The sequence below is a fragment of the Dipodomys ordii genome, unplaced genomic scaffold (assembly GCF_000151885.1).
Source record: "Dipodomys ordii isolate 6190 unplaced genomic scaffold, Dord_2.0 Scaffold146, whole genome shotgun sequence".
NCBI lineage: Eukaryota > Metazoa > Chordata > Mammalia > Rodentia > Heteromyidae > Dipodomys > Dipodomys ordii.
In genome coordinates, this window is record NW_012267362.1 from 1,232,152 (window position 1) to 1,254,179 (window position 22,028).

The 22,028-nt window shown below is 47.1% G+C and overlaps 1 protein-coding gene across 1 annotated transcript in view; it reads left to right on the plus strand.

Moving 5' to 3' along the window:
- Positions 1–812: 812 nt before the first annotated feature.
- Eps8l3 (EPS8-like 3) overlaps positions 813–22,028 on the plus strand; it is a 60,366-nt gene continuing 39,150 nt past the window's right edge. The window contains exon 1 of the mRNA XM_013031873.1: positions 813–868. The gene's annotated coding sequence lies outside the window, so the exon portion shown is untranslated. The remainder of the gene's footprint in view (positions 869–22,028) is intronic.

The following is a 22,028-nucleotide window of genomic DNA, read 5'->3' on the forward strand; positions in this document are numbered from 1 at the left end:
CAGAGCTCATTAGTGGCTTTCAAGGATGTTCAGAGCAAGCAAGCCCATTTGCATTTGGGCCTTAGCAGTGTGAACAGCGAAGGGAATCAGCAGAATCTTTTGTACAACTACAGGCATGCTCATTTTCTGAAGCTGTATTAGCTTCCTGTGGCTGCTATGACAAATCACTGTGAAATGAGTGGCTAAAAATAAGGGAAATCTAGTCCCTCAACGTTCTGGAGAGCAGAAATTCAAGATGAGCATCCCTGGGCTGAAATTAGAGGGTCAGACAGGTAGGTAGAAGGGGGAAATCTTCTTGCCACTTCTGGCTCCCTCTGGCCACCTGCATCCTTTGGTTTGTGATTGTAGTATTCTAGCATCTGTACTTGTACCTCAGATCTCTGTGTTTCTCTTTAAGGAAACCTATGATTGTATTAGGTCCTATCATAATAATCCAAAAGTATCTGTCCATTCCAAGATTCTTAACTTTGTCATATCTGTTGGGGCTTTCATTTTTCCCCATATAAGGTAAACTTTGTAGCTACCACAGGTTTAGGAACTGCTATCTTTTGAGGTTATTATTCAGCCTGCCACCCAAGCAGCTATCTTCCTCTAACAAAGCCAATAAGTGGGTCATCACTTTGGCTGCCTGGAATGTTGGCTTAGTCACTATAGCCTGACAACATGCACCGGGGCCAACATGACTGAGCCCTGCACTGAGCTCCACCTGTTCTGGAGCTGTCTTGCCTAGACCAATGAAGAGGCCAGGTTTGTGCTCCTTGGAGTACCTAGACTATTCAACTCCACAGTTAGCTTATGACTGCTTCCTCAAGGCCACCAGCTGCCATTGTAGAAGAAGGCATGGAACTGTAGACCAGAGATCAGGATGGTGAGAATTTCTCTTAAAAATATTTTTTAATAGCACTACAAAATTCAACAAGGAAATTGGGGTGGGGGGAGTGGAGAATGCAAATCCTCCAGAATTCTAGTCCCCAGAGATTTAAAAAAAAATATTTGTTGTATGAAACAACCTCCCTTCTAGATTTTTTTAAAAAGGTAAAACCATAGACTTGTAGTTAAAAATAAATAAATAAAAGTAGGGCCCGGCACCGATGGTTCACACCTGTCATCTTCACTATTCAGGAGATTGAGATCTGAGGATCTTGATTTGAAGCTAGCCCAGGGAAAACAAATCTGAGAGACTCTTACCTCCCAGTTAATCAGCAAAACAACAAAACAACCCAGAAGGTTCAAGTGGTATGCCAACCTTAAGCAAGAAAGCTAAAAAAGAGGATGAGGTTATTATTCAAACCTCAGTACTGTCACCAAAAGTATTAAAGTAGGATAATACTACATTCTCTTCTTTAACTTGATACTTTTTTTCAGTAAATGACTACTTTGGGATAACTTTCACGATAATAAAGCAGTTTCTCCATCTTTTTATTTATTTATTTATTTTGGTCCAGTCATGGGGCCTGAACTCTGGGCCTGGGCGCTGTCCCTCAGCTCTTCAGCTCAAGGCTAGCGCTCTACCACTTGAGCCATAGTGCCACTTCCGGCTTTTTTTCTTTTTGCTTATGTAGTGTTGAGGAATAGAACCCAGGGCCTCATGCATGCAAGGCAAGCGCTCTACCACTGAGCCACCTTCCCAGCCCTCGCCATCTTTTTAAGACGAGAAAGAAGTTCCCAAGATGGATGGTTACCCTACTGATGATAATCTGGTTGTTCTAGTTTTTCCACTAATGGGGTAAATTAGACTTTGCCAGAGAACCACACAGACATCCAGGTACAGAGAACAAAGAAAGGTTCATTGCCAGGAAAGGGACTGCAAGACTCCTTCTCACAAGAGAGAAGTGAGAAGTGGCTGCTATTGTCTGAGATGACCTATATAACCTAGGAGGTTTACGAGGAGCTAGAAGGGGCTAGGAAGCAGAGATCCTTGTGTGGACATGTGGGCCAGGGGCTTCATCATGGCGGACTAGGATTTATGGCTGCTATCCTAATAGTAGATAAGGGGTCCTGCAACTGCCCAGACCTGAAGGTCATTCTAAGGGGCTCTTGTTGCCTTATATGGTGGTAGCTGCCCCAGAGAAGTCCCATCCCAAGGTAAAGGGGGTTGGAGGCTGATTATTTACTGGCTTTACTACATGGGCCTAGTGTTGCCTAAGAAGGGAGCATGCTAAGCTGTGGAGATGGGAAGGAGTGGACTAAGCTATGGGAAGAGAGCCCATTTCGTTAACATCCACTGACCCAAGTGTGTGTGGTCAGCTAATTCAGTGAGAAACTAGTATTTGGCAGTTCACATTGCTAATAGGAAGTTTAGAAACTGGGGAGACATTTTTCTCTGTCTTCCACATATCACCCCAACAATCAAGCTAGTGAAAGGAAGTCAGTTCTTCTCAAGCTCCCAAGAAGAATTAACAGGACTTCTTTCTCAGAGGCAAACCCTCTTAGAGACAAGGACCCAGATTGTCTGTAAGGGGGAGGGACTCTGTGAAGAGGCTCTTACTACAAACATACAAACATCTCTCAAACCAGTTTTAACAATAGAGAATGTGCATGGCCTCTTGCATCAGGAAAGCCCAGGGCTTGCATGGAATTGGAAGTATGGAGTTTCATCAGGCTTCTCTTGGTTCAGTCCTATTCCGATATGTTTTCATCCTTGTAGCAAAAAGAGCTAAAGCAGTTTGGGTCATACATGGACCTGTACCATCCTTGGGAATGAAAAATCTCTGACTGTGGGCTTTCCACAAAACTCCTGAGATTCATCATGTTTGGACCAGTTGAGGTCCAGTGAGCAGACAAAAGAGTACTGACAGACTTAATTTTAGGGTATGCTTGCTGAGGCTGAGGTGCAAAAAATTGTTCTGTTGGAAAATAGAACTCATGAGAGCCTGGAAGGTGTATGGGTCTTATAAAGTTCTCCTCCCTCCAATATAAAACTTCTGAAAATATCCATTAATTCACATCTTATCATTATTAAATATTCTTCATCTTTTGTGTTTGTCATCCTGATAGATCAGATTGGATTTTTTTTTATCATGAGGGTGAACATCTTTCCTATTCTTTTTACCAAGTCTCATTCTTCTATGAATTCTTCCATCTTGGCTTTTGTTCAGTTTTCTATTGTATGTTTACCCTTTTTTTGTTGTGGACTTATAAAAAGCTCTTTGTAGCCTCGGGATACAAACCCTTTGTTTTATCTGTTGAAAATATTTCCCCCAGCTTGTCCTTTGTGCTTCAACTTGGTAGATAGAGCTTTTTTTGTCCAGACGTTTACAAATGTTGTGTAGTTAAATGTATGAGGATTTTCTGGGTTTCTGCTCATAATGGTCTTCCCCAATTCTACAGTAAAATAGTCACCCCTGTTTTCTTTCATGTTTTCTGTGTTTTTAAAAACTCATTTCAATATTTTATCTGGAATTAACTCTATTGTGTTATAGATGAGGTGGGGATAGTTTTGAGCACATTAGGATATGAGAATTTTGTCATGTTGTAGACCCTCTGGAATTTTCCTCTTGTCTGATTTTTGGTAACCTCTTGTTTCTAGAAAAGACCACGAGAGGGACTGAAATAAGGATATTGGGTCTAAGTAATATCACCTTGCTCTCACAGCCATCCTGGTGACTTGCTGGGTGGTGAGGGCTTTCTACCCAGCAAGGCCTAGAAGTGAGACAGGCCATTCATTGAATTACAGATATCATGCTGTTTAGCCTGAGGAAAGCTTTGCTCACCTTTGATTTCCCCTAAATGATCTTGTGTTGCTTGCCTCTGAGTATTCCCCTAGGTGGTTTTCTTTGCTTAATATTTTGTCAAGGCTCGGTCTCTACCCCCAAACACATAGTTTTTTGTCTTTGTGCTAGCTGTATTCTGGGCTGCAGGTCTTTGAGACAGAAGTCCAACTGCAGTTGCAGGCTTGCTAATAAAGACTCCCAATCTGATCGTTCAAGATGTGGCTTCTCTGTTTCTCATGATTGAATTCCCCTATGACAGAATTAGAAGGAAAATCAGTGCTCATCTTCAAGTTCAGGAACATCCAGAAAAGGGAGATGCAGTGAGATCAAGATGTAGTATTCAGACATTGTTGGGAGAGTGGTTGTGGTCCCAATAAGAGGAAACATGTTGAGCTCAGTAGCAAAGAAGAAAGGAAGGCAGACTAGGTGCCAGTGGCTCATAATCCTAGCTGTTTAAAAGGCTGAGATGGGGAGGCTCATAGATCAAGGCCAGCCTGTACATACAGTGAGACCCATTCTCAATAGCTCGGCGTGCTGGTATGCACCTGTCATCCCAAAAGTGAAAAATAGGTGGGTCATGGTTCAAGTGTGCATCAGGCAAAAAACATACCAATAGCCAATGCACAAAAGGGCTGGAGGTGGATTTGACACCAAGCAGCCTTCTTTCTGCATTTCTGTACTCCTGTCTGCCTTCCATCTTCAGCTTATCAGGCTCCTTATTACGTGTTCCTTCCACAAGGATTCTTGGGGATGGGGGAAAAGTGTCTTTAATGGGGTTTGAAGCCAGGGGCTTTGAGCGCTCACTTGGCCTTTTCACTGATAGCTGCCACTCTGCCACTTGAAGCACACTTCCACTTCCAGCTTTTTGGTGGTTAATTGGGGATAAGAATCTCACAGATTTGTCCACCTGAACTAGTTTCAAACTTTGATCCTCAGATCTCAGCCTCCTGAATAGTTAGGATTACAGGCGTGAGCCACCAGCACCCGGCTTCTGGCTGTAGTTCTTTCTGGCCCTAAAAGTCCACCTTGGGATCATCTTTTGGGTGACCCTTTTTGCTGGAAGGCAAGGTTATGCATGTTGGTGGTAGGTGCTACACGGGGCTGAATGAATGTATGTGGCATTGTCACATTGTCTGAAGTAGCCCAGGGCTACTTCAGACCCTGCCCAGCTGGAGACCATGTGGTCACAGAGGCCCACAGCAGGTGAGGGAAGCCCTGATTTAGCTCATGGGAGGAACATAGCCCCTCATATCTGAGTTTGCCAATAGCTGAAACCTTGCAGGCATGGTCACCTGGTGTAGGCCTCTCTCCCCAAGTAGGTGACCTCCAGTGTCCAGCCCCTTGTGGTGGACAGCAGCTCTTCCACCCTTGGAAGCTTCTGCAATTCCAAACCTAGTGACCACCCATTGGGTGACATTCCCTGAACCCTTTCCTGCTGACTCATGCAACCTCAGCTGTTTCCCATGGTCAGCCTGGCTGAGGCCAGAGGGGGAGTAAGGGGGGTGGGAGGGGGTGGAGAGGAGACCACATCAGGATCCAGGAATTCCCTTTCAGGCAAGGGGGACAATTTCTTTGTAGGGGTGGCCAGGAAGTGGACTGCCTAGTATCCTGTGGACTCTTCTGTCCCCAACTCAGTTACAGCCAGGAACTCACTAACCCCTATTCAGAATAAAAGTTTCCTCCAGCCCTCACTGCCATATTTAAAGGACCCTGTATGGCTGCCTATCAAGGCCTGCAGTCACTGACCACCTATGATGGTGTGTTGCCATGTGCCCATGAATGTGACCAAATGTGATTGTGGTTGCATAGAGTGATACGATCTCTGTGGGACTCAGAATCACTGTGCAGCATGAAATGGTTGGATGTATTTGGTTAAATCTCACTTTGAACCATGGGACTCATAAGACTATATGTCATGGCACATGGTTGCCTGTGGTTAATGCATTCTGTGTGGTTGCCTGCTGCTGAGTACAGCGATGAAGTCTGATTGCAGGTGGTGCTCTGGGTAGTTTTGAGTGGGTGGCTAGTGTGACCCTGCATGACAATGTGCATGTGTGTTCCCTGACTCATGCCCAAGGGGGTCAGAGGTCTTTGTGCTGCAGTAGGAGAGGAACAGGTGTGTGTGGGGGGGCGGGAGAGAGAGAGAGAGAGAGAAAGAGAGAGAGAGAGAGCATGCACACATTTCTGTCACATGTTCCTGGTTATGAAAGGTATTAGAGCAGACTAGAGGATAGTCTTCCCCGGGTGCTTTCCCTGGGTTGTAGATCATCTTTAGAATGTTTTCTTAGAAGCCACGCTGGGCTTGGGGTAAATCCTGGCCTATCTGAGCCCTCCCAGCTGTTGACTCCCAGGCTTACAATTTCTCAGTACAACCCTGGCCCAGGTCTAGGCTGCCTCCCATCTCCTCAGGGACCCAGCCCAAATTGCTGAGCCTCCAGCCACCTGTGCCCATGCTTTTGTACCTCCTGGAGCTGCAGAGAGAATATAGGCACCTAACGTATACATTTTAAAGTTATACTAAGTCCCTCTGGGAAAGAAAATGAGATAATAAAGACTTTCTAACAAGTGGTTCCAATGCTTCAGCTATTTACAAGCCTTCATCATCCTGGCATCTGGACATCTTCCTTTTCTTTCTGAGGAAGGTGGTGAACACCCATTCTTACCTGCTCTCTTCTCCCGAGACAGGTGACCCCCATCCTCAGGCAGGACTCTTAACTCCTCGCCATGATCACCACCCTTCTCGCAGATGATAGCCCCTGCCTCTCAGAAGAGACTCTACCTCTTGGGGATACCGCCTTGCCCAGAATGACAGAAAATTGCCCTCTGCTTTGATTTCTGTAGGTCACAGTTGAGCAACAACTGCCCAAGTGTGCAAGCCTCTGACACTTCCAGGAAAAAAAAAAATCCTGTGTTCAAGGAAGGCCTGGTCCCACTGCCCTGGCTGGCACTGGGCAGGTTGAGAATGAGCAAGAGGCTGACACAACTTGAGGGAGAAAGTTCTGAAAAGAAGAAACCAAAAATGGAGAGTCAGAACGCTCTGTAGGGGCTAGGGCCAAGGAAGATGAGTGTTTAGGATACTTGGGATCTGGGCCTAACTCTACCACCCCAAACTATGCAACTAGGGAAAGCAGTTGTCCTCTCTTGGCTTCAGTTTAGCCACTGGACAGACTAGAGGAGGGGAAAACCGGGGAAAATAAACTATGTAAAATGTGGAACGCAGGGAGGAGAGCACAGGAAGTTGCTCAGAGGACAGAACTCTTCTCTTGACCCTAAAGATAATTGCTGGCTCCAAATCTGAGATCCTTCCTAGTACCATCTGTCTCTGAAAGAATCAATTTTCTCTTTTGCCAATAGAAAAGGAAGGCCCCACAATCCCAAGGTGCCACAGAGACCCTTCTTAGACAGGGAGAAATGGACGGGGCTGGGGGTAGGGGTGGGGGAGTATGGAAGGAAGAGAGAAAGCTGTAGAGCTTTCCATGGAAGTACCCAGATGCTAGCACCTGCCAACTCTCTGCTTTTTCCAGTTCTGCATCTAATTTATCCTACCAGCCCCTGCCTTCTCCCTACTCCCTTCCTACCACCACAAATCCCTCCCCCCCCATTGTATGACTACTAGACTGGCAGAGATACCATTTCTTTAGCTCAACAGATGTTGGCTGAACCCCATCAGTGGGCCCAGCACTGTGCCACATGTAAGGGAGATGAAGATGAGCCGTCCAGATACACATCTGTGTTCGGGTGGCAGAGGGCCCAGTGGAGGGGGTGGGTAATGGACAAGCATTTCTATAAATGTCATAAGGGTTTAGTATGGAGTACAACAGTCAGCCTCAGACCAGGGCCAGGGCCAGCATCCCAGTAAGTGACACACAGGCCCCTTGGGAGTGGACCTGGCAGGGAGCTAGCTCCTCTTCTCTGTGAGTGAGTTTTACTGATGTAGGATTTCCAAACATGGAGACTCTCTCAACAATGTGAAGTTACCCTGCTTCTGCCCACTGGCTTCCAGGATTCCTGTTCCCAGAAATCCACACCTCTGTGACTGCCTGATGACACTCAGACTTTAGAGTCAGTTGGACATCATTTCCTGCAAATATCATGGAGTGGCTGGCCATAGGAACCTGGTTCCTTCGCTGAAGTCTGACAGGGGAGGTAGGAGGCAGAGCATTGGGATCAGGGAGGGCTGGGGGAAGGGGGACTTGTGGTATGAGCCGAGAAAAGGAAAGGAATTCCATGAGGTCCTTGGGGGTCCAGCATTGGCCAGTGATGATTCAGGAGCCCCAGGGGTCCTCGGGGGATGAGCTGGCTGAATGGAATGGATTGGGAAGGGACTCAGCAGGAAGCGGAATAGCACACATAAATTTGGTGATTTGAGGCACATTCCATAAAGAGACTATTGTCAGAGATCTAAGTAAGGATTGTAGAAACCAAGACCCAGAGCTGCAGCCGGCCCCACTGCTAAGCCTGTAGGGTAGGGAAGTTTCCAGAATGGCTGAGAATCCAGCTGAGTGGAGAGGCAGGCTTTGGCAATCTGCAGGAAGTGTCAGGTGCCTTGCCCTTCTGCTGTCTGCCCACTGCATGTTGGTGGTGCTTGCTGTAATTCAAGAAGAGACAGCTATGTCTTCACAGGGCAGACAAGTTGGAAGCAGGCTAAAAGGAAGAAGAGAGCTAGAGGATGTGGATCAAATGGTAGACACGTGGCCCTGAGTTCAAACTCTAACAGTGCCAAAACTTAAAAAACTAAATAAATAAACGAGCCCAATCCCAAGTCTTTGGCAGGAAACGGAACAAGTTACTCCTCCTTCCTAGGTCCCCATTTCCTTCTCCATGAAAGAAGGAAGGTGAATGTGCTTATGTTTGGGGGTTTTGTTTTTGTTTTCCAAATTTGAAATGTGTTTATAGATCGATGGTCCCTACAGAGGCTAGATGTCTGATAGCAACAAGAATCTAATATCAGGGTCACTGAGAAGCCAGAAGCCAGCTCCTACAACCCCAACAAGAGAACAGGCACTGATAAGCAGACATAGAACCCCTGTGGGGATGGATCCAGAAACCCTCTCTCCACACAGCCCCACCCCTAGCCTGAAGCTGCAGTAGGTACTTCAACTCTCAATCTCTAAGAAAGCAGCACCTCAAGGTGTCAGAACCCAGGGGCTGCCTTCAGTAGATAGGTGAGTGGATGAAGGAGCAAAAGGCTGGGCCATGCTTCCTAGCTTGGTTGAGGATGGAAGACTCTGGGCTGGGCTGGAAGGACACCTAGCCATGCTGAGTCCCCCTCAAACTCCCACAGTGTGTATGTCTTCCTTGCTGCACCCCAGAATCCAGCATGCCTCACGAGGAAATGAAGCAACTGATTATAGAAAGCAGTGGTTTGCTCTGGATGGCTAAGGGCCTAGAGACCCCAAATCCAGACCTTCAGCCCTCAGAGCCTTTATTGGCCTCGCTAGGCTTGCTCACTCCTTACCACCTCAAGTGCCCCCAAACAAAAACCCCTGGAGAGACCCACAAGCCTCTGCGCTTTATCTGTTATCACCAACATCAGAGCTTACAGGAAGAGGGTTTTCAAAGAGTCAGAGTCAGGGCTGCACTGTGGTCAGTGGTTTTTAAAAGAAAGGAGAACAAAACGGATCAAAAAGTACAGGTGCAGCTGATTAAGGCAGACACTGCCTGTGGCAGGAAGGGAGCCCAGAGAGAAAAGTGAGTGGGTGGCTGGAAAAAGGGTAGGGACTCCTTTCCTCAGCCCCTGCTGCTTTTCTGGTTCTCCAGATGAAAGCAAGGGCAGGAGAAGGGGCAGAGAGGTCAAAGGATAGGGAAGGGGAAAGACTGTGCACGGCAATCAGGCACATTAGCCCATGGATCCGTTGGAAGTATGCAAAGAGCACCTCCCCTGCCCAGCAGCCAGTCCCTCTGTCTGGAGAGGCCCTGGGGAGCTCACAGCCAGGGTATCCCTCATTCTGGTCCCCTATTCCTGTGCTGCTGAGCCCTAGCTGCTCTCCCTACACCCCGACAATCTCCCTCACTGATCTCCCAATGAGGCATTCAATCCCCACATCCAGCCTCCAAGAGGGATCACCAAATCCCACGTTTTTCCTAGCAACAGTTATCTCTCTTGTTCCATCTGAGGTGCCTCCTAAAGCTGAGTTGCTATAATCAGCTATAATCAATTGCTTCATGCATCCTAGACGTGGACTCCTTATCTCCCATGGGACTTGAATTCACTTGATCCAACAGCTTGTAAGGACAGTTGTCTACCCCAAGCCACGTGGGAACATCAAGTTACTTATTTCACTGCCTTTCTTTTCCATTCGCTTCACTTTTGGTGTCTTGTTTGTTTTTCTTGTTACATTGAATGAATCCTCTTTGAAGACAAACGTGTTTGCAGTTGTGAAATGTTTCGCATGTTTGGCAAAAAATCCTAACGAATTGTATAACTTTCTAACCCGCATTATGGATTCTTAGTGTATTATCATATTTGCTTCAATCTTTTTTGTGTTTTTAGTGTAATAGAGTAACGTAAACAAATTGTCATTTTCTCCATTTTCCATTTCAGTTTCTTTTTCTTCTTTGTTTTTTTTTTGCTGGCACCAGGGTTTTGAACTGAGGACCTTATGCTCATTCAGCTGGTACTCTACCACTTGTATCACACCTCTAGCCCAGATTCTTGCTGGTTATTTTAGAGAGGGAGCTGATCAGACTTTTCTGCTCAGGCTGGCTTCAAAACAAGATACTTTGATCTCAACCTTATGAGTAGCAAGGATTTTAAATGTGAGCCACTGGTGTCCAGCTTACTTGTTTGTGGAGACAGAGTCTCAGTATGTAGTTCAGGCTGGCCTCAAACCCACAATATTCCTGCCACACCATCCCGCAAGGCTGGCCTTACAGGCAGCTACCAGTGCAGCCTGCTGGCTCTTTAGTTTCTTTTTGAAACATAGCATTATGAATACAGTTAAAGGGTCCTTTGACATCTTCGTTTGCCTATTGAAGTGACTATATAAGCACTTGTATAGCAAGTGGTAATTGGATGCAAAGTAAAAAGTAGTTCTGTTATGCTCAACCTGAAACTCATCCTCACAGTAAAAACTTTCTATGCATCTTCCAGGTTTGTTTTGTATTGCTGTGTTTTGTTTTAGCGTTACAGATTTGAAGCCAGGGTCTGGCATTTGCCAAATTTTGCTCTATCACAGACCTTTATGCCTGATCAACCAAGTAATATTTTAGAAATCTAAATTATGTCAGCTTGTTATCTTCCTTTACACAGATGAGATTCTACAATCCATATTGTTCCCCAATTTTTCTTTTGCTTGCAAGAGTCAGTGTTTCTGGATTGTTTCCTCATGTGAATAACAAACAGATCTACCATGTTCTTTTCAACAGCTGCCTGGAATTCTACTTGATTGTTTCCCATGCACGGATATTTAGGTGGTTTCCAGTTACCATGCTGTAGCACGGTAGCAAGCCTACTATGAACGCTCTGCCTTTCTGTTTTATTCACTTGTGGGAACACTGTCTAGCTGTGGAATAAATACCTAGAAGTGGTGTTGCTTGATTTAAAAAAAAATTTTAACTTTTGTCATCTTGAAAAAATCACTAAACCCTCCTTCCAAAAATGAAACACCTACTCAAGATCATGTCTTCACATACCAGTGCTGGCTTTTTGTTTATCTTCTGTAACCTGCCCACTCTGATTTCGCCCCCATCCCCCAGCATTTTAGAGAGATTCTTTTTATATTTGAATCTCTGATCCATCTGGAATCAATTTTGGATGCGGAAGGAGAGAGATATTCTTTTGAATCAACATCTATTGATGGTCCCTACTTTGTAGATAAATTGAATTAAGAGCCAAGACAAAGGGAAAGGCAGATTTCTTTCCACTCCTAAGAGTAGCCTGCGTCTGCCATAGACTATGGTGCAAATTGGGTGGACATAGAAGGTAACCACTGGAAGTGATGCTTGCTTTGACACCAGAGAGGTAATTTTAAGTCAAATAGGAAAGAGAGAAGGAGAGGAGAGAAGATGAATATTCTGGCACCAGAAGGGGAGGAGCATACGCAAAGGTTCTGAAAGTAGATGGTGCTTTTTTTCTTCTTCTTCTTTTTTTAAAGTTACCAGTGTTTGAACTCAGGCCTTTGCTTGGATTGTTTGCTCTGCTGGCATTCTGCCACTTGAACTATGCCTCCAGCCCTGCTATTGGCTAGTTATTTTGGAGATAAAATCTTGCAGGTCTTTCTGCCCAGGCTGGCCTTGAGCTGTGCTCCTCTGGATCTCAGCCTCCTGAGTATAGGATTACAAGTGTGAGCCATTAGAGGATTTGGAGAAACTAAAGAGGAAAGAAGAGGGAAGCCAGTATAATAAGGACTGAGGATTTCAGATAGGATCTCTAGGAAATGTGGTATCCTTGGCCCATTCCAGTAGGAAGTTGATGTAATCAGATTAGGACTGAGAGCTGCCAAAAAGCTGACTGAGACATGGTCTGAGGTGGAGCAGTGGAGACAAGTGATTAAGCTTGGGATGTATTTGGGAGGTGATTGATAAGATGGAGGGTGGGGTGAGGGAGAGAAGTGTCAAGGATGAAACATCAATGACATGATGTCTAGTCCATGAGTAAATTGTGTTGCCATGGCCAGAGAATCTGGACAGGAGGACAGGACCTAGTTCAAAGTCAGCTCAGAGCATTGAAAAGAGACTAGATTTGTGAGCATGTCACCTTTCACAGTGTGTGTGTGTGTGTGTGTGTGTGTGTGTGTGTGTGTGTGTGTTGGTACTAGGGTTTGAACTCAGGGCTTCATGCTCTCACTTGGCTTTTTCAATCAAGACTAGCACACTACTCCTAAAGTCATAGTTCCATTTCCCACTGTTTTTCCGGTTAGTTAGCAATAAGACTCTCACAACCTTTTCTTCTTGGACTGGCTTGGAACCTTGAACCTCAAATCTCAGCCTCCTGCATAGCTAGGATTATAAGCATGAGCCCAGCTCCATTTTTTTTTGTATAATTTAGAAATAATTACAGCTTCATCTGCCACCTAGGAATGCCTTAAATATAAAGACAGTAGGCTCCACTGCTGAGAGGTACTAATAATGAAGTAGATGATATGTGTTCATGAAAAGCGCTAAGAAGAACATAATAAGCTGGGAATTGAAGTGTGGTTCAAAGTGCCATAGCACAGTCTTGAGTGCAAAAGCCAAGGCAGAGAGTGAGAACCTGAGTTCAAGCCCCAGTACCAAAACAATAGCTAGCTAGCTAGCTAGATAGCCAGACAGACAGACAGACAGATAGACAGCTAATAAAGTAAACAGAGGGGATAGAAGAGGGGTAAATTGGGGGTAAGATATTTATGTTCATAGGCAGGGTGACTCTTGATTCTCTGAGAAGCCTGAGTTTTAGGCACTTTGGAGAAGCTCTCTTTTAAATATCTTACTTTTAAACATCTTCCTTTTTTCCAAAAAAAGGTACTAAGTCTCCAGGGCCTGGGAAAGGACCAGTATGAGTGGGTGGCCCCACAGCCCAGGCTCCAGTTCTTCAGAGAGTCACCTGTGCCCATGAGCACTGAAGCTGTAGGTAGGAGTGGGTGGGCTGCATGTCACAGTATGAACCTGTTTTTTTGTAGCTTAGAGCAAAACAGCCAATCACTCTAACCCTCAATTTCCTGATCTGTTCACAGAGACAATGTCTTGTCCATATAAGGTTTTAAGGAATAAATAAGGACATATTAGTAAAATGCTTGACTCTTAGGAATACACAGTAGCTATTTTTAGACATTTTTATTCCTACTCCACACAGATGGAGAATCATGGTCTTAACCACTGAAAGAGGCCAAAAAGAACTAGAATCAAAACAGAATTGAAGCCAGGTGCCAGAGGCTCACGCCTGTAATCCTAGCTACAAAGGAGGCTGAGATCTGAGGATTGTGATTCAAAGCCAGCCCAGGCAGGAAAGTCCATGAGACTCTTATTTCCAATTAACCACCAGAAAACCAGAAGTGGTGCTGCAGCTAAAGTGGTAAAGTGCTCGCCTTGAGCTGAAGAGCTGAGGGACAGCACCCAGGCCCAAAGTTCAAGCCCCAAGACTGACAAAAAAAAACAAAAACAAAACAACAACAACAAAAAAACAGAATTGAGAAGGGTCAGGGTTGTGATTCTGAGGTAGCACACTTGTGTAATACTTCTCATGGTCCTGAGTTCATCTCTAAGTCCTGAGTTCAATTCTCCTTCCAAATTGCAGGGGGGAGGTGGGGGAAGGGATTATCAACCCTAATAACAGGCAGGCCCCACACCATCTGTGAATGCTGGGCTCCGTGGCGCCGGATGTATATAGTATCTGTATGGCCTTTGACCTGTGGATTCAGTCTGTGGCAATGACCCTCATGTGCTCTGTGCTCTGGAGCAGAAACTTAATGGCAATCAAACATCCTATGATGACCCGGCTGCTGTACAGGCAGAACTGTTTGAACACAAAGAGCAAAAAAGAGCCTGGCTAGATGATGGTCCTCACTAGAGGTTGTGAGGACATGAGAAGGCAGGGTGCCAACCATTTCCAAGATTAGGAGGAAGAAGCTTCTTCCAGTCAGACACGGACTCTGCGATCTGCAGCAAGGCCAGCCGGGGGTAGTTGGTAATTGTGGAAGTCTGTCAGGCCCTGGGATGTGTGGCTGCCATAGCCTGTGCACATAAGCATATAACAAAGCAAGTGTGACCTGTGAGTGGGTGCTGGTGACATGCAATTGGACCCATAATCAGAGGGTGCTTTGACTTGGCTCGGGAAGGCTTTTTTGCCCACAAGTCACAAATCATTTGCTAGCACAATAGATCAGCCGTTAGCCCTCAAACTCCTGTTGCTAAGAGATTATGAACCAAATGATGTTTCCAAAAACTAACCACTAGAGGATGTTCAAGAATTTGAGCTGTAATAACAGCCCAAACCAAACATCCATGCTGATATTGATCAGTCCTTCTAGAGTTGGGGAATGAATAGGTAACTGGGAGGGAGTCTGCCCATATATATCACTGGTTTGCCAGAGGTTTTGAATCTAATAAAACTGACACAGTGTAAAATGGATTTGGTATAATGCCTTTGTAATGCCAAAGGCTTGTCTTCAGCCAACCAAGATGCATTGGTGGGAAGTCTATTGTTTTGTGTACATTTATGACCATCTTAGCCACATTTAGTTTCAGGGATGACTAAGTCTAATGAAGCCCTTGGCTGGCACAGTGCCTGTTTATGTTAATTAAGTGACTTAACATAGTCATTTGAAGCCATCTCCATGATTGGTCTGTTGCTAAGGTAACAGAAACAACTCCATCAACAGAAGCCAAGTTAGAGCCAGACAGAGGTCAGCCAACAGGGCACTTGCAAGGAACTGGCTGCATATCTAATGATGGCTGCCTATAGAAGTTTGCTGTTGTTCTTTTGGATTTTTGTTGTTTTTATTTTGTGCAAGTACTAGGGCTTGAACTCAGAGCCTTGTGTCTCGCTTGACTTTTTCCACTCAAAGATGGAGCTCTACCACTTGAACCACAGCTCCACTTCTGACTTTTGCTACTTAACAGAAGATTTTAAAAAAAAGTCTCTCAGATTTGTTTCCCTGGACTGGCTTCAAACAGGGCTCCTCAGATCTCAGCCTCCTGAGTAAAGGCTAGGATTACAGGTGTGAGCCACTGGCACCTGGCTCAAACAGATTTGCTGTTGAGATTTTCCTGAGAAAACACAGCCATTCTTCTGCTCTGTGTCCTAGCAAAGCTCCTGTGTTGCCCCCATTACCTTCCTCAGACAGATGGGCTAATGCAGGGTAGCTGTCCCTCAATCTGTCACAGAAGGAAATTCTGGTCTCCGCAGGCCTCTCTCTAGGACCTTGGATCCTAGCAGCTGATTGCAAGCCTAGTCCCTCCCTGCTACATCCCTCCCTGGCCTCTTAGCTCCTCACCTCCCTATTCCAGCCCCTAACCCATCCCTACCCCACCATCTGCTAGAGCAGTCTACTTTCTCTCTGGCCAAGTCCCTGGCTACAGGATCTTTATGTTCTACCTTTCATCTCAATGAGGCAGGTAGCAGAGGACAGTCATATTCTTCTCCTCCATTTCATAGACCTGAGAACCGAAGTCGGAGGAATCAGAGTAGAGTCAAAGTTGCAGTGTAGTCAATCAGTCAGTCAATCATTAGTCAGTGAGGAGACAAGTTCATGTTTTCTAGTGGAGGATCCCAAGATCTTCACAGCTCACCAGCCCTAAGCACCCTGTGATGTGTTACGCAGGAAGTCACTGGATATTGCAATGCTTCCTAGAAAGGGGTCAGAGTTTCCACAGGCCAACTCTGGTGACCTTCCGTCACTGTGTGGTACCCATGGGAGGGAGCAGGCCTGCAGGAAGCCTGCCCTCCTTCCTTCCTCCCTTTCTAGGGAGCAGGAGGGTACACAACAAACAATATATTTGTAACTACACCCATGGAAGCTGATTTTTCCATTGACCTCCATTGCCTTCTGCAATGCAATTTCCTCTCTACAAAACACAGGCAAGACGAATATCTTCCCAACCTTATAGGACTGTTAGGAGAAATGCTGCCATCACAGAGTATCAGTGGTTCACACAGTACCAGTGGTGAAATGGTGTGTGGGAAACACTTGCTAAATGCCAGCAGCAGCTAGCACCCCAGCCATAAGATGGTGATCCTTTTTTCTTTTCTTTTCTTTTGCCAGTCTTGGGGCTTGAACTCAGGTCCTGGGCACTGTCCCTGAGCTTCTTTTACTCAAGGCTAGCACACTGCCACTTGAGCCACAGTACCACTTTTGGCTTTTTCTGTGTATGTGGTACTGAGGAATTGAACCCAGGGCTTCAGGCATGCTAGGCAAGCACTCTACCACTAAGGCACATTCCCAGCCCAAGGTGCTCATTTTCAACCCATCATCATCAGTGCTCTGGCTGCAAGAGGTCAGGACACTAGTGCCAACCGCAGGGCTGTTGTAGTCTCTGGTGATGACTGGCCTGTGTCATGAGGTGCCTCTGGTGACAGAGATATTTCCCCAGATTCCTAAGAAACCCAGCTTTGTGAGGTTTCTATAACGGTGTAAGCAAAGCTGTGCTTCCAGTGGGCTCACCAGGGCTGGAGTTCCCCATGCTCAGCTCAGGCGGAGTCCCCCTATCCCTGCCACCCCACCCCAATCAGGCCTGCCTCCTGCATTGCCTAGACCACATCTGGAGGGTCCCCCGGGCTGATTTGCTTTCCTGTGCCATTGATCAGCTCTCCTTGGGAAAAGGGAAGAACTGGCCAGTTACCGGCCCCTCCTAACTCTAAAAATTCCAATTATTATGACTCCAGGGGTCTTAAAACCCCAGCCTGGAAGACATTCCTGGGGTAGGGAGAGTAGAGCTGAAGACGGGCAGAGAAGATCATTAATTTACCCACCCACCACTTGGCAGCTGCCGTCAGCACAGCGGCTCCACTTATCCCCAGTCCAGGACCGGGATATTTCTGTCGAGTCATCCTTTCTTGCCCAGAGGGATCCTGGATCAAAGCCACATTCCTGGTGGGGTCTAAGTGTGGCAGAGAACGGAAGCTTCCTTCCTTACCAACCCCCAGCTATGCAGTCCTGGGACAGGCTGGTCACTCAGCAGCCTCTGCAGACAGTAAACCTCTGCCTCCAACTTCTATATTCCCCAAGCTCCCACAAAGCTACACCACTCCTGGTGAGGGAAGGGGTGAGTTAGAGACACCAGTGTTCTGGAAGAAAAAACTGGCCTATGGGGAGGGGGGGTTAAAGGTCAGATTGAGGAACTTAAACTCTTGCTTGTCCATTTGGGACCCTCTTGCCAGTGGGGCCAGCATCTCCATTAGGAAGGACTTTACTGCTGGACAGAATGTCTAGCCTCAAGATGGTAGACTCCGTGTCAGGCTAGGAGGCCTCATTACTGGGCCCATACTGCTTCTACTCTGCCACTCTAGTCTGCCTTCACTGTGGGTATCAAGGTGCCCAGGCCAGCAAGCTAGCTGTCCCCTCTGTGAAACATAGGCCTCAGGAGAGCATGTTTGGAATAGTTACCATGTACCAAGCATGGCACCAAGGTACTGCTCTGCAGTACTGGTACCACCCCCATCCTTTTCACACTCCATCTCTGCCTCCACTCATACATTCATCTCAGGTTGCCTAGGTTAACAATGTCTAGCTGTGTGACCTTAAAAAAGCTACTCTCCCCCCTGGGTCTCCTTTACCTTCTCTATCATGTAGGACAAGATAATACCTACCTGACAGGAATGAAAAGGCAAATAATAAGAGAGGTTAATATGAATAAAAGTTTAGGACAAAACTGGGCAATGGTAGCTCATGCCTGTAATCCTAGCTATACCAGAGACTTAAGATCTGAAGATCAAAGTTCATGGTCAATTGTTTTTGTTGTTGTTCTTGTTTTGTTTTGTTTTGGAGTCCGGTCCTGGAGCCTGAACTCTGGGCCTGGGCGCTGTCCCTCAGCTCTTCAGCTCAAGGCTAGTGCTCTACCACTTGAGCCACAGCGCCACTTCTGACTTTTTTCTTTTTGCTTATATGGTGCTGAGGAATCAAACCCAGGGCCTTATGCATGCAAGGCAAGCGCTCTACCACTGAGCCACCTTCCCAGCCCCATGAAGATCAAAGTTCAAAGACAACTGGGCGGGGGGGGGGGGAGACTGTGAGACTCTTATTTCTTTTTTTTAAATTTTTTTTGTGAACATACTGTACAGAGGGGTTACAATTACATGGGCAGGATAATGCATACATTTCTTACCAAGCATTGCAGCCTCCTCCTTTGTTTACCCTTCACATCCCTTCCCAGCCTCCCCCTTCCCCCCCCACCAAACCGAGACTCTTATTTCTAATTAACCAGCAAAAGCTAGAAGTGGTAAATGTGGCTCAAGTAGTAGAGTGCCAGCCTTAAGTGGAAAAGCTAAACAAAAGTATGCAAGATCCTGAGTTCAAACTCCAGTACTACTACTATTTAAAAAAAAAATGGTTTGGGACTGCTCTTAGCTTTCTGTGTGTATGTGTCTGTGTGTCTATGTATCTTTGTATGTCTGTACCTTAGCTCCAGCCTCTTGCTCTTTCCTTTCCTTCTAGAAGGGAAGATTGACTTTGGGCAGACCAAACTTTGTTTACAGTACTAGGGTTTGAATTCAAGCCTTGAGTGTCTTCAGCCTGCTTGCTTGGCATGTGTTTCCTTTCTGCCTGGGGCTTCACATCAGCCCTGGGAGCTAGGTGTGAGGGGAGGGCCGATATCTGCCCGAGGTGGCCGGTCAGTGCTAGATCTGAGTGTGGAACTTGGATCTTCTGTTTGGAAGTAGCTTGGTCCCCACCCCACTTGTCACAGCAGTCCCCAGAGTCCAGCAGACACTCTTCGGAGGCCACCAACAGAGTATCAGAAGCCCCTTTACACACCTCTTTGGCTCATACCCAGGGCACAGAGCCTTCTGGGCCTGGAGTCAGTGGCTTGTCTCTCAGAGCCAGATGGGCTTCATGAAGCCTCAGGACAGGGATGCAGACCTGGCAAAGCCCCAAGGAGGCCCTGCAGCAGGACTCAGCCCAGGAAAGTCTGAGCAATGCTGGCAGACCACAGAGCCCCAGGCTTCCTGCCCCTTCCACGCAGGGTGCCCTGTCAACGTCAACAGGCTTGTGAAAGCTGTTGGTGGGCAGCAGGAACTTGGGGGCCCCCAAGGTTCACGGGCTGTGGTCACCCTGCTCCCTCGAAGCCCTGGCAGAGGTGGCTTTCTAAGCCTGCTGGAAGCCACACTGTAATTGGCTCCAGCTGCTACAGGAGACTGGCACCTGGCTGAGATCCATCATCATCTCTTTGGGCCTAGCACCTCAGACCAGGTCTTCCCCATTGAGCCTACAGGCCTACATCCCCTGGGTTTCTCACAGATGCTACCAAGGACCAGAGCAATTGTCTTAGCAACCATGAGAGGAAATAGACATTAAAGGTACAGCATCCTTGTGTTTTTCTGTTTTTTTTTTGATTTAAATAAAAGCTACCCAGACTCAATTGACTATAGATGATCCCCAAATCATAAATGGGCTTAGAAAGCTGCCAGGCATCAGTGCCTCAGCATCTATAATCCTAACTACTCAGGAGGCTGAGATTTGAGGATTGCAGTTTGAACCAGTCCAAGCAGGAAAGCCTGTGAGACTCTTATCTCCAATTAATTAACAAAATTCAGGGAGGGAAACTGTGGCTGACACTCTTACCTCTGATTAATTACCAAAAAGCTGGAAGGAAAGCTGTGGCTCAAGTGGTACAGCATCAGTGTTGAGCAGGAAAAGCTCAGGGACAGCACCCAGGTACTGAGTTCAAGCCCCAGTCCAGTGTGTGCATGCTCACATGCATTTGTGTGTGCACACATGTACACACACACACACACACACACACACACACACACGGTATTTAGAAATACATGGAGACTATCAACTACCTGTTTGCAAAACCATGGTTTTTAGAGGCTGGGTATATTACGTGCATATTTAACTTAGGATACCTCATTATATAATGTGCTTATCAGAAGAGCATCATGGGAGGAGCATCATCTACTCAGAAGAAGAAGGACCTCCTGCCTAATCTTTCCTTTCCCTCTGATTACCCAAGATCCACCAGATCTTGGAGGTGGAGGTGAAGGGTCCAGTGAGGACCTTGCTGAGCTCCTGTTTCACCTCAACCCAGATCACAGCTTCAGTCCATTATGTGTCTCCAGAATCCATGCTCTGCTCCAGACCTCTGAACACAAATTGCCTCATTGTTCCTGTATCCCCAAATCCTCAGGCTCCCCCATCAACGGTCAGCGTCAATGCTCATGGTTTGGTACCCAAGAACCACCATGACAGTCTTTCTGGTCCAGAACAGAGAACATCAAGTGGGAGGCCAGGATCTGTGGAGGATCCTCTGCCCTTCCCCTTTATGTTCTAGGAACACCAGATGTGAGGTTCCAGAAACAGGGCAGAGAGGGTTGCTTTGGGAAGCAGACAGGTGGGTAGGTGGGGCTGATGGCCTCAGAGGAACAGAGAAAAAGAAGATGCATTCCTAGGGAGTGACAGGGAGGGACAATGGTCAGGGAAGTGGGGTTAGAGCTGCTCAAGGACCCAAGAGGCATTACTGGGAGAACCCTGAACGCTGCTGGATCCAAGGGAGGCTCGGGCATATGAAGGCAGGACCTAGTCTCCATAGCCTGAGTGAGACAGGTATTTGGGAGGCCGTTCTCCAGAGTCTTCAGAGACAGCAGTCAGAACTGTAATTCTATCTGGAAGGGGCTTCTGGGAGTGGTCCAATCAAAGCTAAGAGCAAGCACACAGCTCTCTGCCAAGGCTGCCCAGTACCCTCCGCCCACCTAGGTGCTTGTGTGCAGGCTTCCAGCTTGAGGCAGACCTGGACTCAGGGAGCATCTGGGGGGACAGGAGCAATGGCCAGGGCCCCACCACAGAGGACCACTGGGGTCTGGCCTTTGGAGCCCGACAACCTGGATTCAGACCCACTTCTGCATCTACAGTCTCTGTAACAAGGCACCATCCCTGAGTCTCAGGCATACACTTCCCTTCCAAGTGGGCTTCATGGAGCTGCTGGTGAAGATAAATGGAAGGATGCGAAGTTCTTAGAGCCTAGAACGTGGCACACAGGACACCAGTGGACCCACGCGGTGCTGTGCTACTACAGGTGTGCTGAGGAACAAGGTACGGTGACAGAGGCCTCTGCCAGCCTGTGCCTGTGCAAAATAATCTAGTTGGCATCTCTCCCTCCCCCAGCCAGGGCTCCAGGCCCAGTTGGAGGAGGCCAGGCTTTGGCCCAGGAATGAAGGAGGTTTCTCACCATGGCAGGGAAATTGCTGGCTTGGGGGTGTGGGCAGCCACAGTGACCATCTCTCTGCAGGACGGATGCGGCTTTGCTGACAGGGAGTCTGCGGCCTGAACATGCCAGCGGTGCAGGTCTGAGGTCAGCCCAGGGGAGCCAGGCCCACCATGGCCTTGCCACTCCCGCCAGGGCCCCCTCCAGAACATGGCATCTGTTTCCAATCAGCTGCTCTTCAGCCAAGAGAACCGGGTCGGGGTCTAGACTCTCCCCAGGCCCAACTTCCCCTCATGCAGAATGGACACAGGATCTGAAGGCAGGGAGAAGCTCTGGGGACCAGGGCTTTGGAGAGGCAAAGCACTTGGTTGTTGCTAAGTTGCTTAAACCAAATCCTTTAACAGCTGCTTTTTTTTCCCCTTTTCTTTTCTTTTTCTATTTCTTTATTTTCTGCCAGTCCTGGAGCTTGAACTCTGTGCTTGAGCACTGTCCCTGAGTTTTTATGCCGCAGCACCACTTCCGGCTTTTTGGTTAAGTGGA